The 15,902-nt window shown below is 31.9% G+C and overlaps 2 protein-coding genes across 3 annotated transcripts in view; one reads left to right on the top strand and one right to left on the bottom strand.

Annotated features, from left to right (window-relative positions):
• The window catches only part of LOC145242637 (uncharacterized), a 131,903-nt gene that overhangs the window by 36,344 nt on the left and 79,657 nt on the right, over nt 1-15,902 (bottom strand). The gene's annotated exons all lie outside the window — the stretch shown is intronic.
• LOC145242874 (uncharacterized) overlaps nt 8,564-15,902 on the top strand; it is a 107,946-nt gene continuing 100,607 nt past the window's right edge. The window contains exon 1 of the mRNA XM_080105987.1: nt 8,564-9,065. The gene's annotated coding sequence lies outside the window, so the exon portion shown is untranslated. The remainder of the gene's footprint in view (nt 9,066-15,902) is intronic.

Below are 15,902 nucleotides of genomic sequence, written 5' to 3'. Positions count from 1 at the left end.
TTGTGTTTACTATAACCTTTTTATGCAAATATTACACAAATATAAACCATGTAGAATATCTGCATGAATATAATTACACGTAATAGTTAACTAAAGATGATCATCCCATAATAAAACCGAAAAAACTAATAGGGAATTAATTAAAATAATTTAAAAGAATATGCAAATTATCTAGATCTTTTGCAGATGAATGCAATTCCACGATCCATTATATAACTAAGTTTTATTTTCTTTTTAAATAAATAGAAAAAAGGTTTTTAATATAAATATCATTACACACACACAAAAAAAAAAAACAACAGTAAAATACATAAGTACCGAATTTTATTCACTTATCGATTTTCGATACTTACCGGACGCATTCATACTTACCTGGCTCTGGGTATTGGTCTTCGCGCGAGGAGCAAAGTGTAGGATCTGTTCGAGCAGATACTGCAATCAAAGTAATGCGCGAAGCAGCCTCACATATCAGACCATTGCTCTTGTAGCAATCAGTTTTGGTCGATGTAGGAGAAACCCTTCATACCAATTGTCAATAACAGCCCCCCCCCCTTTCCCCCCTCTCTCCACGTTAAAAAACGGTCTTGTGCCTAATTTGCTCTTGTGGGGAAGCAAATAAATATCTACTTACCAGACGCATTCTTATTAATCTTTTAAATATGACCGTAAAGAAATAAAAAGAAAGAAGAAATGAAAAGAAAGAAGGAACCAATCCGCCTGCGCGATAGCGCATATATGTTGTTGCAATTATTTTGTCTCATAATGAGGGTAGATATTTGCTTGCTGCCCACCACAGCACAGTGACACAAGGTCAGAAAATAGGGATCTAAGCAAGCTCCTCTAAAGGAGAGGCACTCTTACAGTTACAAAACTTGCTTGAGTATCCTTGTCAGCATTCCCGAGTCGGGGCGTCTCAGGCGACAAGCAATAAACTTACCCCACCTGAAAGCCGGGTGGCAAGGCCTGGGAGGGTGGACCTCCTGAGTAATACCCAAGTGGTTTACCTCAGTCCGACAGGTACTGGGCTGGTTCCTGGCCCCACACCTGTCATGCTGAGTGTTAAGAACAGATCCTTGACGAGTACTCTATCCAGTTTCCAAGCCGTTAAAACTTCAAGGAGACTCATCCCCACCATGAGTAATAGGGATATGGTCCCTCAGAGTTGGGAGATTCTATTTATAAACGTTGCTGCTAGGAACTGACGAATCAAATTAATTCACATTCTCCTATCAATCAATCAGAAACCAGAATTGCTCCATAAAAATTAAATCTTTTAGCAATCTTGCACATATTTTTTTTCGTATCAACAAAAGAAAGATCTTTTGTTCTTTGGCTACAAAATTATAAAGACCGGAACCCGTACATAACAGCTGTCCACTGAGAACTCGTCATCTCCAGGACTTGTATTGAATAACTACCCAGCGAAATCTCTTCTTAAACTAAAAATGGCTTACAATTCAGGATATGTGTATAAGGAAGGGGAGACTCTTTTTTTTTTCTTTTTACCTTACAATTTAGAAATGGATCGCAACTTGCTGAAAAGTTAGTCCTTCTAAAAAAAAAAAAAAAAGGCCAGAAAGGAATATTTGAACACAAACGTTTGTTTACAAACAAAATAAAGCAGTATTTCCAAGCAAAACTATTTGATATATTTATATCAAAATAAAGATCAAATTTGAAAATGAAAAGAATAGCTAATTAATGAAATTTCCTTTGCAAAGCAATATGCAAATCAACTAACCTTGAGATTTAGATCTGTTATGTATAGGATGTATTTTTAGAGGCAGCAAAGGTTAAATTTACAACTCTATTTTCTTTAATTGCAGATTTAGTAACTATCGGTTATTTTGAGTTCAGCTTGGTTTAGCAATTCATTATAAAGAGACTGACTCCAGAGCAGCATTTACAAATTGAAAATGATACAATCAATTTACTCAGAGAAATATTTGATGAATAAATTTCACAAAATGGACCAGTAAACTGGTCACATCATTTGTGCGATTTAATTTTGTTAGATTATTTTCTCTGAAGATCTGTAAAGTCCATGTCTACATTGATAAACCAGACATAATAGACCATGTGGAAAACAAAATTTGATGTTGTATTGCCGAAATACAGTCTAATTTAATGCATAGAGTTTATGAAAATTAGACCTCTAGATTGTGCCATATATGTGCAAGCCAAGCGGCTACATGCCCGAAATTGCATTTAAATTATAAATGTCAAAAATCAATTTTTTGAATAAACCACATATTTGTACAATAAAGATATTTTTCTGCGATTTATTTTAATTTAAAAACCGGTGCCTCTAAAAAATACACCCTTTATAAGCAATAATTATTTTTTGGGGCAGCTCACCAACACTTCAATGAGTCTGTTACTTGTAATCAAAACAAACAATTCATTCATTATATAACAGAGTGCATATGGGCTGAAAATGAGAAAATCAGCAGCAGCCGAAGGATAGCTGGCTAGTGAAAATATTATCAGCAGCTGTTAAAGCATGTATGCAATTTAGCAAGTATGCATGAGACTTCATCACAAGAAAAGGAGAAAAAAATACATCACATGGTCAAGGAGAGAAGCAAGTTGTGTACCGGGCAAGATGGATGTATGAAGTCGAGGGCAAAAAAGGGCTAACTAATGGCGAGGAGAAAGACTTTTAAAAAAGTACATGTTTGTGTGAAAAGATTTTTTACAAGATAATCAAATGCGTTGTTTTGGAATAAGCACAAATAAATGCATTTCATTTGCACTTAAAAATGGTGCCAAGTCAGATTTTTATTTCTTTCCTCTTTTATTTGTTTGTTTCCTTGTGACGGTGCCAGACAGCGTGTGGGTCCGAGAGGTTTGAAGTGTAACAACACTGTTTAACAGTTACCACAGCCATGTTACAAGAGGTTTGTTGTAAACACAAGACAAAAACTTGGAACAAACACATTGAGGACATTGCCAATGCTGCTGCAAAGAAGGTGGGGTCTCTTTACCATGCTAGAAGGGTACTCACATCTAAGAGTATCCTGTACCTTTACAAAGCCACTATTCACCCATACATGGAGTATTGTTGCCACATCTGAGCTGGTACATCTGCCAATAGTCTCTCGCTCCTAGATAGGGTTCAAAAAAGAATCGCCAACCTAATAGGTCCTTCACTAGCAATCAAACTCCAACATCTGTCCCATCAATGAAATATGGCATCTCTGTGTCTGTTTTTCAAGTATTTTAATGGAATATTCTCTAACAAACTGGAAGCCATTGAACCTCCTCAGCACAGATACTCCTGACAAACCCATCAAACAGCAAAATCCCACCCCTACACTGTAGAGATCCTTAGCCGTCATAAAGCCTTCTACTCTAATAGCTTCTTCCCTGGAACTGCCAGACTTTGGAATTCCTTCTTGGGTTCCTCTTTTCCTGACTGTACTAATATGCAGAAGTTCAAGTGTCATGTGAACAGACATCTCGCTACCCAACTCCCTAAGTAGTATTCCTGTAAATTTGGTCTCCCCCCCTCCCCCCGTACAAAAAAGTGGCATTGTTATCTTGTTTGGGGTGAAATAACATTAAAAAAAAGTTAACTTTCACATTAATTCATATAAATAGGTGTTCAAATTTTGGTAATTTGGATGAAAATTTATTTATCTTTTAAATACGTCAAAAAATGAAAAGAAGAGGAAATCAATTTTTCGTAACTTAAATTTTTTTTATTGAATTGTGAAAATAAAAATAATGTGACATCACAGTTGACAACATGAGAGTCATGATCTTTCTCTCTCTGGTGTTGATAACGAGAGAGAGAGAGAGAGAGAGAGAGAGAGAGAGAGGGGTCATCTTCTCCTCTTTCTAAACTTTTGTTTGAGAGAGAGAGAGGGGGAGGGGGAAGAGGGTTATCTTCTCCTCTTTCTAAATCTTGTTTGAGAGAGAGAGAGAGAGAGGGAGGGGGAAGAGGGTAATCTTCTCCTCTTTCTAAACTCGTTTGAGAGAGAGAGAGATAGATAGAGAGAGAGGGAGGGAGGGGGAAGAGGGTCATCTCCTCTTTCTAAACTCTTGTTTATGCTTTGTATATCTTTCTAGTTAGTTTAATTTAAATTACCTCCCTTGAAAACTAATCAGCAAATATTTTTACACACACACACACACACACACATATATTAGTGGCCTGGCAAGGCCAATGAATAGACAACCAAGCAAAAAAATCCCTAAGCAACAAAACTGAAGCTGGCCTGCCAGGACACTATATATAAAAATGTAGGCAAATTTGGGCATATTATTCAGGATTAAGTGAGGGGGATGATGAACCACATCTGATTCACTTGGAGAGCAGCTGGAATTGTCGAAGGGGAGACACATCTTCAGTTGAATTGGGCACCAGAGTAATCTCAACAATTCTGAGTATTCTCTGACCTGGCAATTCTGCTTCAGGATAGGTGTTGATGACCTGGATCATTTTTGACACCTTATTGTAGTGGTAGTGATATTGTATATAGTAGTAATTTCAAAAGTTTAAAAAGTATATATAACTTGGGTGGCATCAGCTAGAATCACTAGCAGTGTCAGAAATCACCATTTTTAATGTGTGATAAAAACTTGAATAATTAGACTTACTATCTTTCGAAGCTTATAATTACTTGAAAAATGTAATTCAAACCCTATTTTTTTTTCAATAAAAGGAGCAAAGACTAAATTTTAAAATAACAGGTTTAATAGCAAAATATGCAATATTTGTTTTTTGAAATCGGTTTTCTTTAAAATAGATTTCAAGAAAGTCAACAAATTTTAACTTACTTTGAATATAATATATATATAAATTCCAAAAATCACTTACCTATAAAAAATACTAATCAATGAGAACTTCCATTCTTCATTGTTAAGAATTTATCCATATTTATATTTTATATTCCATGTCCTTTTTAAATAAAATACTTTTTTAAGCAAGGATTAAAAAATTCTGATTTTTTTTTTACATAGGCATCACCACTTATCAAAGACAAGAGGCCTCTCGAGGATAAGGGTTAAAGAGTGTGCAGTAGAAATTGGACAATATAGTAATCGTTACAAATGGAAATTCGGTAAATTTGTTAACTTATATGGAACGGTTCATCAAAAACTTGTTTACGTTAGACTTAAAGACAATCATATTGCAGTCAGCTGGAAAGCAGGAAAATGGAAGATAATTCCACAGGCGTGCAGTTCTAAGGAAGATGCTTTGTTCATGGAATCTATGCTTAGGTTTAGGCAGAGATAAAGAGTGGGGGAAATTAGTGATAGTGTTTACTGCTAGACGGGTGTTTCTTGTGAAAGTTTGGCGAGGGGGGGACCATAGATTGGAGCTCAGCTGAGCACTTGCCATGAAAATAGCGATAAAGCAGAGACAAACTCGCAACATCTCTTCTATGAGAAAGAGGTTGCAGGGAAGAGAAAAGGACATCCCCTACGAGGCTACGAAGTCTATTTTGAACTCTATTAAGGCAGGATAAGTCCTTTCTAGCAGCTCCTGCCCAGATGTGGCAACAGTACTACATCCTTGATATCAAATGTTCACGACTGAAATAAAGGAGAGACAAACGTCTACCTTTCTTCGAATTGAAAACTTCGGTAGCTGGTAAGCGCCATAATTAATCTCCCTTTCTATTACTGGCTATAAACAAAAGTTAGTAAATATGGGCCATCATAACTTTAAAAATGATCATATTTCACTCATCAGTTTTTGCCGTTGAAAAAAATTCCACTCTACCGATTTTCCATTTTTTTTTTTCTCTTAAAGAAATAAATGAGTTTTAGATTTAATATATTTTAATTCTTCATTATTGAGTGATTTTTTTTTTTTAAATCTAAAAAAAATAAAAACAACAAAAAAAACACATTGAATGAAGAAGAAAAAATTGTTGTAGGTATTCAGTCTTTTCAGGACAAAATTTTTAAAATGTGAGGTTTCATTTAAAAAAATCAACGTGGTTTTTGAAAAAAAAAGTTTTAAACTTTTGACTTTACAGGTAAATTTGCACAAAACTATTCTTTTTTGTTTTAAATTAGATTATTTTATTTATTGATCTTTTATCTTCAATTTGTGATATATAAATTTAAGGTGAGAAAATTAATTATTTTCATTTTAATAGACATTTCAAAATGGGGGGGGTAAATTTAAAAATAACAATGTTTTTCTAGAATATTATATTCGGTTTATTGGAAAGAGCATATAATTTCACATTAAACCTGCAAAAATTGTAAAAATTGAACCAATAGAAAAATTTTGATAGATTTTTAAATTGAAAAAAATTTAACTCGTAAAATTCAATTCATTTTATGTAGAAAAAAATGGCTGCATGAGCATGCGCAAGCACTTTGTAAATACTGTTTTTTAAAAATAAAAAAAATAATATTTCTATTATTTTTCAAAAAACTTTAAGAGTTTACTTTGGAAGTATATTTTATAAAGAAATTGAACAAACCACTTTAAAAAGAGAAATTATGAGTTTTGTATATTTTATTCGCAGTTCTGTGTTAAGGGTGTCAAAATTCCCCCAAAATTCTGACACACCTACCCATACACATATAAAAACTTAAAAAAATAAAAATAATGTTATTAAAGATATGAATGTATATTTGCACATGCATAGAAATAACATGTTTAGTTGACTTATACCTGCCAATGTTTTTTTCAGTTTTCACACCTTAGAAACTGTTTTTACTGGCTAAAGACGAAATCAAATTTGTTCCACAGGTTCAAATCCTCTATACATCTAGTTTCAAGTCTGTAGACCAAAAATTGAAAATATATATATATATTTTTTTTTTTACATGGAGGTCACCACTTATCAAGGCCCGAAAGCCATTCGGGGATAAGGGTTATTGCATGTACAATAATCAATGGGATAGTATCGTAGTAATCGTTAGTATTGGAGATTTGATAAAGTGTCTTACTTAAGGGGGCGGTTCATCAGGAATTTGTTTATGTTGAACTTGAAGACATCCAAGTTGTAGTCAGGTGGGAAACAGGCAAACGGAAGAGAGTTCCACAGGCGTGCACTTCTAAGAAAGAAGGTTTGTTCATGGAATCTACATTTTGATTTAGGCACAGATAAAGAGTGGGGAATATATATATATATCGATAAATGTTATCAAAGGAAAGATAAATTACTCTTCTACCTACCTGGATAAGTTTTTGGTGTTGTAACTTATTTTAAAGCGTTTATTAAGTTTGAAAAGCAAGTTAAACCGACAAGATAGAGACACGAGACTGTCATCTTAAGACTAATCGTTCAAAACTCAAAAATAAAACGAAATACTAATAGAAATTTACTCAATATATTTCACTGTGGCATTTATTTTTATCGGTATTTTGTGATTCTACTTTCTATAGAGATGACACTACGAAAAACTTAAAAAAAAAAAAAGAAAAGAAAAATAGAAAACAAAAACAATTGGACTTATTGATCCATGCTGGAATAATGTTATTATTTAAAAAGCCATTCTTAACATGGGGAGGGGGGTGTTTTGTAACTATTCTATACTTTAACCTTACAATTGAATAAAAAAATAAAATAAAACTTTAATTAAACTTGGAAATACGATGTAAAAAATAGCGCGGATCAGTAAGTGCACTAGCACCAACAATTGTATTAGAATTTAGAGTGTAGGATCAATTTCATATATAAATTTGACGCAAAATGATCACATATCTCCGAACCATTCTAACTTTTTTAATGGCTGTAAACTAAACTAAAAAATACTAAAAAAAACATCGCCGATCCTAAATCCGAGTGACGAGGTTGGAAAACCACACGTTATCGCTTATAAAAATATACCTACTTTTATAAAAAAATAAAAAAAATAAAAATAAATAAAAGCATATAATTTGTCTCCCATAGTAAAATGGTTAATTGTCCTAAAACGCTATAATAACCTGGAAAATGGGGATCCTTTTATGTTAGATTTATATGCCAAACTGCTGCCAATTCTAAAATAATTTTTTTTCTTTCCATTCACACGTATTCGTCTAAAAAAGTAGAATTTCATTTTTGAGGAGGAGGGGGAAGTGATTTAACTGAAAGTGGTAGTCTACAAAAATATCAATTAGAAAATTCTTTTATATATATTTTTTTATTTAACTTTTTTGAACGGACATTTTTATATCGTCTGCTAACCTTTTTCATAGACAGTTTCTTTGGTCCATAGGATTTTTTTTTAACTATCGCAATGTTGCAAATTCAAACACGAACTCGATTTCCAATTATAAAAGTTAAATAAAATTTAAAAACTTGACAATTTTTGTCTTTTGTTTTGTAACTGTTTTGCATTCATCGTTGGAATTGAAAATAAAATGAGTATTGTTTGAGAAACAACTAAAAAACAAAAACAAATGTAAGAAATAGCTAAGTAAAAAAAAAAAAAGCAATCGAAGAAAAGCATTAAGAATAGATAAGAAAAAAAGTATTGTCATATAAAATGATTCTTAAAGAGTTAAGTATAAGACATAAGTATTGCTTTAAAACAATACCTAATTCTTTTATCAACCAAATATATATAAACAAACACAAGAAATCATATTTACAAAAAAAAAAAAAAAAAAAAAGTCACCCCCAAACGTAATGGCAGACAAAATCTCAAGACTCGACCAAATAAAACGAAATTAAACCAAAACTTCGGACCAAACACCAAACCAATAAGTTTTCCAAAAAACAATCACGGATAAATAAATTTTAAAAAACACTATCGGAACTTCCAATTTCGTAAAAAATATAAATATTTCTTTGTTAAAAGATTTTTTTAAAAAACGATTGTCAGAAAATCTACCCTCGACAGTCTGGTTTTTGAAAGGCGCCAAAGCGGGTTTAAAAGGCACCATTTTTGACAAAAAACAGGCCGAGCGGGTAAAAAATAGACGGGAGACAGAAAGGCCATTGTCTAGAAAGAACACCGACGAACGCGAAGATGTTTTTTTAGCAAAAAACAAGTGCGATGCAGGAATATATCTTCAAAAGGGAATATACAACTCGACACCGGCCCTGTTTCTTGTCTACATGGTTTTAAAGTGCTGCCTTTCAAATGCAAATATTTTACGCAAGGTAGGATTTTTAATTTCCCTATCGGTCATCTGCGACCCCGATCGACTTCTCGGGTCCAGTTTAGGGGCCGTTTTCACCTATTTTTGCTGACCACTGGGATGTAAGATCTGGTCGTGTGGCGTGTGTGTGAGCGTACCTGTCGGAGTAGGTTCAAAATCGACTCTCTTTAACCTCAAATTTCTCGTTTTTTATACGGTTTTAGTTAATAATTATTTCAAATGTTGGTCAATAGAACCAGGAAAAAGAGATTCAGCAAGTCAGATTTGTGTGAGAAGCGATTATTTCGAATATATAGCCGTTATTATGCTCCAATGAAGCTGAGGGGGGCTTAAATTTTTTTTTCTATAAGGTTTTATGTGGGTGATCTCCCCTGTCGCTTAACCCTTCTCTAGCAGCGGAGTTAAGAACTGCAGTGCCAATTATAGAAAGCTTTTTATTCAATAAAAAACAGCTTTAATTTCAATAAAACACGTTCCAACTGGAAATATTGAAAATAGATTAATTTGTGAACTAATTAAGAATGCGGAATTTATTGTAAACAATTAAATATGCCAAGAGTTAATGTGTAGGGGAGGCAACCTGTCGAATAAGAATGCAGAAAAAACAATTTTCTCCCTCCTCACTCTCTCTTTCACCCTCTCAGAGCTACAACTACTTTAAATAATACATGCATTTTTTTTTTTTTTACACAATTCAGATATTTTTTTAAAGAAATAAGTAAAAATTTTCAACGGAATAAATTTTCTTTCATTTTACTATGTTTGCTACTTTTTTGGAACTTTAGTGTACGTTTTGAGAAATTTAAAAAGGTTTATTAAATAAAAAATTTTTTTTTAAATTGCATATATATATATATATATATATATATATATATATATATATATATATATATATTGTTATTATTGCGAATGATAAGTGAATCCAATTAGAGATTTTATATTCTTATTGTAGTGTTTTCACACCAGCAGAACCATATCTGCTGGAATGCAAGTGACAACAAGTCCCCTCAACACCTGAGCATATCCCAAATGTGTGTGTAAGGGTAGTTTTATGTGAGGAATCCTTATTGCATTTATGAAGAGTTCAGTGGAACTATGTGTTTTTATAGACCTAATAGGTATATATAAGTCTTAAGAGAATATTTTTGTAAAAAGTAAATTAACCCAATTCCTTTTAAATTCACTTAATACAGCTGTATAAAAGTATATGTATGTATATATATATATATATATATATATATATATATATATATATATATACATATGTATACATATATACATATATATATGCATGTATACATATAAGTATATATATGTATACATATACATGTATATACATGTATACGTATAAGTATATATATGTATACATATACATGTATGTACATGTATACGTATAAGTATATATATGTATACATATACATGTATATACATACATATGTATACATATATACGTATGTATATACATATATATATATATGCATGTATACATATATACGTATGTATATACATATATATATATATGCATGTATACATATATACGTATGTATATACATATATATATATATGCATGTATACATATATATACGTATGTATATACATATATATATATATATGCATGTATACATATATATACGTATGTATATGCATATATATATATATGCATGTATACATATATATACGTATGTATATACATATATATATATATGCATGTATACATATATACGTATGTATATACATACATACATATATATGCATGTATGTATATACATACGTATGTATATACATATATATATATATGCATGTATACATATATACGTATGTATATACATACATACATATATATATGCATGTATGTATATACATACATACATATATATATGCATGTATACATATATACGTATGTATATACATACATACATATATATATATATATATGCATGTATACATATATACGTATGTATATACATACATATATATATGCATATATACATATATACGTATGTATATACATACATACATATATATATGCATATATACGTATGTATATACATACATACATATATATATGCATATATACATACATATATATATATATATGCATGTATACATATATACGTATGTATATACATATGCATGTATACATATATACGTATGTATGTATATATATATATATGCATGTATACATACAAGTATATATATGTATACATATACAAGTATATACATACATATGTATACATATATGGTGATGGTGGTGATTGTCACTTCTTGACAGAAGACCATCTTTCCCTTGCTTTATTGTTGATTACTCATTCATTTTCATGTATTTTTGAAATATCTTTTTTTTTATATATATTATATACACATATACATATATACATGTGGAGATGTTATCAAGATGCATCAATTCCTATTTTCTGTGGGAACGAAGGTGGCTCTTCAGACCATCCCTGCTCTTACACAGTTTGTTGCAAAGGTCACACTTAAGCTGAGATTGAGGGATGCCAACTGGTGCTACTCTACTTTGGACGCTCATATGATGCTTCAGGCCTCCACTCGATTTACAGACCACAAAGCAAACAGAACATCTGTGCCCTGTAAAGTTTACCCCATCAAAGAAAGATTGATCTCTATGTGAACGCTTGTGGCTAGCTAGGCCAGCTCCGGATAAAGTCATTTTACCGCATAAATCACAGGTGTGGTTCTGCATGAAATCCTCCGACGGACCTGATATATCTTACAGATTTTTCTTCCGGATATCACGCTTCATTTTTGCATGCTCATATTTTTTCTTCTCAAAACTATCACAGCCATAATAGACCAAGGAGCGCCACTTTTTACGATCATTGGAAGCACTCTCCCAACTGAACACGTCAATACCAAGAGCTTTAAGATTATCTTTAATGTTATCCTTAAAGCGTTTCCTCATTTTATGTTGTGGACGCTTTCCTTGTGTAATTTCACCATAGCATAGGCGCTTTGGCAATCTATCGTCGTCCATCCTTGTCAGATGTCCAGCCCACCTAATCTGCTTGCGTATAATCAACTTCTCGATACAAGGTACGTCAGCCCGCATGAGAACATCCATATCAGGTATAAAAGTGCTCCACTTGATGCCCAGAATGTGTCTCAGGAATGTCTGGTGCACTCTCTCCATGACTTTTATGTGTCTACCATAAGTTGTCCAGGCCTCAGAAGCATAAAGCAGGGATGGTAAAATACAAGATTGATAGTCACTGATCTTTGTATGAATAGTTATAACCCTGTCAGACCATATTCGCTTCTGTAAGCCACCAAAAGTCTTAGTGGCACGCTGTATCCTGTAGTTGACCTCAGCATCCAGGGTTCCATCTCTGGCGAGAGTACTACCCAAATACACAAATGTGTCAACCATGGCAAGTCTCTGGTTGTTGACAAAAATATTTTGTTCCACATACAAACTACTATACATATGTATACATATACATATGTATATATATATGTATACATATATGTATGTATATACATACATATATATATGCATATATACATATAAGTATATATATTTATACATATACATGTATATACATACATATGTATACATATATACATGATGATTGCAACGTCTTGTCAGACGAGTGCCACTCCCTCAGACATTTAAAATCCAGGAGCCCAAATGTCTAAGGGAGTATCTATACAAATATGATGTTAAAGAGTCTTAGCTTCGTACGACAGCTAAGTCTCTCTCTCGATTCAAAATGTTGAGATCCAGCAACAAGCAAGAGCAAGATAGCCAGCAACAAATTAAACTGCAGACCAGCTTAATGCGGGTACTGGTCTTCCGCTTTATGGTTTTTTAAATCAGAGATTTGCTTCTCCTAGAAAGGTTGCCTTCACCACGGCTTACGGGAGCCCTCTCTACCCCAATACACATATACACACACACAAATATGCACGGTGCTAGTTGGCCGTTGACCCAGAAAAAGAGTTCATTTGCCCTTTTTTTAATCCTTCAGGGAGACTAGCCGCCCTCCTCACCAAACAAGTCTGGTGGGGGAACCAGTTTAGTCGCCGGTGACCCGACCATGAGGCAGGTAGTACTGGGTTACATGGTACCAGTAGCATATGACATGGCCTGACATATACATACATATGTATATACATACATACATACATTCATATGTATATTCATACATATATATATATGTGTGTGTGTGTGTGTGTGTGTGTGTGTGTGTATCAGAATAATGAAATGGATCACAGATCACGGATTATTATGGTATAAAGTCTTACAAAATATTTTTACGAGGTAATATTTTTATATAAGATATATCACAGTCAATAAGAATTGCTCAATATACTAGATAAAACAAAATAAGATTTATATATAAAGGAGCTGAGCTTACATAAAAAATCCATGGATTAAGAAAATTACTTTGAATTGTATTTTTTGTTCAATTAATAAATTTTTTGTTTTGAAAAATCATATTTTTCTGAATGAAATTTAAATATAAAAAAACTATTATTATACTACACTATACTACACTATATATATATATATATATATATATATATATATATATACATATATATATATATATATATAGTGTAGTATAATAATTCTGCATATGGGACCCAATAAAAAGCCATTCATTCAGCTTGGAATTTTTTCTAAATTTACAAAAAAGGATCTTTTTCATTATAAAAAACTTTATTTATGAGAAAGATTTTTTAACCCATTACGACTGGTATATACAAACCTATTATATTTCAAGTAAATGATTAACCTGCATGTGTATATATATATATACATATATATATATATATATATATATATATATATATGCATGCTCTCTAGCTCACTTGCAGTTTCATTGAATACTTTATAAGCAAACTCTGATTTCACATTTTGCTAATTCCTCCCCTCTGATGAGAAGGTAAGTATTTCTTTTGAAACTTTGTGGATTAAGGACAATCCATTTCTTTTGTGTATCCTTTTTATTGGAAATTACATAATATGTTTTTAACTCTTGTTAAAGTGTTTTTAACATGTTTTATTAACTCTTTGCTTATATATATATATATATATATATATATATAAGGATGCTTGGGCAGCATTTTTACTCTAATGATTAAAGAACAGGGACAATGCCACAAAATATATAAGAGAATTGTCTCTGTTTTTTAATGTATATGTATGCATATATATATATATATATATATATATATATATATATATATATATATGTATGTATATATGTATGCATAATAAATGAACCTGATGAAGAGATAACCAATAACAATAAGCAAAGCAGGCCTCTCAAGATAGTAAAATCTCTACACGATTAAAAGGAGCAATTCATATAATAAGTATAAGATGAGAAATGTAAGTTACATAAAACTTTATTATATCATCAAATTAATAAAGAAGTTGAAATGAAAATGAACCTATTTAGGCCATGACATTTTGAAGCTAAGTTCTTCTCACCAGAGGACGAGAAAAGCCAGCATTATGCAAATGCATAGATAAAAACGAAGATCGACTGAAGAACATTTAGTTTAGAAATGAAATAAAAAAATAGTTAAGCATATATCAGTAGGAAAAACAAATAGAAGAATGGAGACTAAAGAAAGGAGAGTTGTGTATTTTGTGACATTAAAATATATAGGAACTATGTTGGAGCCAAAATATGTAAGAAAATAAATGTTAGTGGATTTAGCTTCAGTATAATAATAGATGTGTGTATTCATATTATTTGGATTCATCGGACTACTGTTCTGATCTTGAGTGTCATTTTCAATGTAATCTCCAACCTTTTCCATTTGTATCTTGTTGAACTCGAGAATGTTTCTGTCGAACTCGGGAATTTGGCACAGTGGTTAAAGCACTTGGAAAAATCAATTGTAAAAAGTGATATTGGAGGTTAAAGGTTAAATCCTCAGTGTGGGTGACCGAAAAGTACAATTGCAAATTACTTAGGACCTCTATCCAACCATGGCTGATGGAACAAGAGCATGCTACCCCCATGAAGTAAATAAAGGGTTCCGCTTGAAATTGCGTCCAAATTCCCGAGTTTGACAGAAACATTCCCGAGTTCAACAAGATACACCTGAAGAAGGTCGAAGGTTACATCGACCGAAACGTTGTGAAAATCACACTCAAGATGAGAACAGTAGTCCGATGAATCTAAATAATACGAATACATGCATCTATTATTATACTGTATTGTAGTTTTTTTATAAGTATGGCTTCTAGTAATTTTACTCTTTGTGTGCAACTGTTAAGGTATCGAATTTTAATATTGTAGTTAAGATATTTCTAATGTTGGACGATATCGGTTTTTATAATGGAATGTTAGAAATTCCTTACTCTTTTGTCTCCCAATTTTTAGTCTGCTAAAATTTTAATCACGTGATTACAGTGTAGCCTCAATAAAATAAACCATTTAGTCAAGTGCCGTTTGCTATGGATTTAGCTGAATACGATATTAAAAATCACTTTATTGGTACTTGTGCACTTATGTTACCAGGTTGGCGGGTGTTTTTGTAACTATTCTGTACTTTTAGACTTTTACCTAATAAATTCATAAACAAAAGAAAATATTGTAAAACTTGAATTTATATATACATAATCATTTTATTATATAGATTTTTTGTAGGGGGGATTGACTTAGCGAGAAAGGACCGTTTGAAAAAATTCATGATTTAAATTTTTAATTATAAAAAAAACACATTTTATTTTCAGTTGCATGTACTTATGTTACTGAACTAGCGGGTGTATTGTAACTATTCTGTACTTTCACCTAACTATTTAATAAACAATAAAATATTGTAAAACTTGAATTTAACTTTAATCTACTAT

The sequence above is a fragment of the Euprymna scolopes genome, chromosome 21 (assembly GCF_053919585.1).
Source record: "Euprymna scolopes isolate OS-2025 chromosome 21, ASM5391958v1, whole genome shotgun sequence".
Taxonomy (NCBI): Eukaryota; Metazoa; Mollusca; class Cephalopoda; order Sepiida; family Sepiolidae; genus Euprymna; species Euprymna scolopes.
This window is presented reverse-complemented; position numbering and strand designations above follow the sequence as displayed.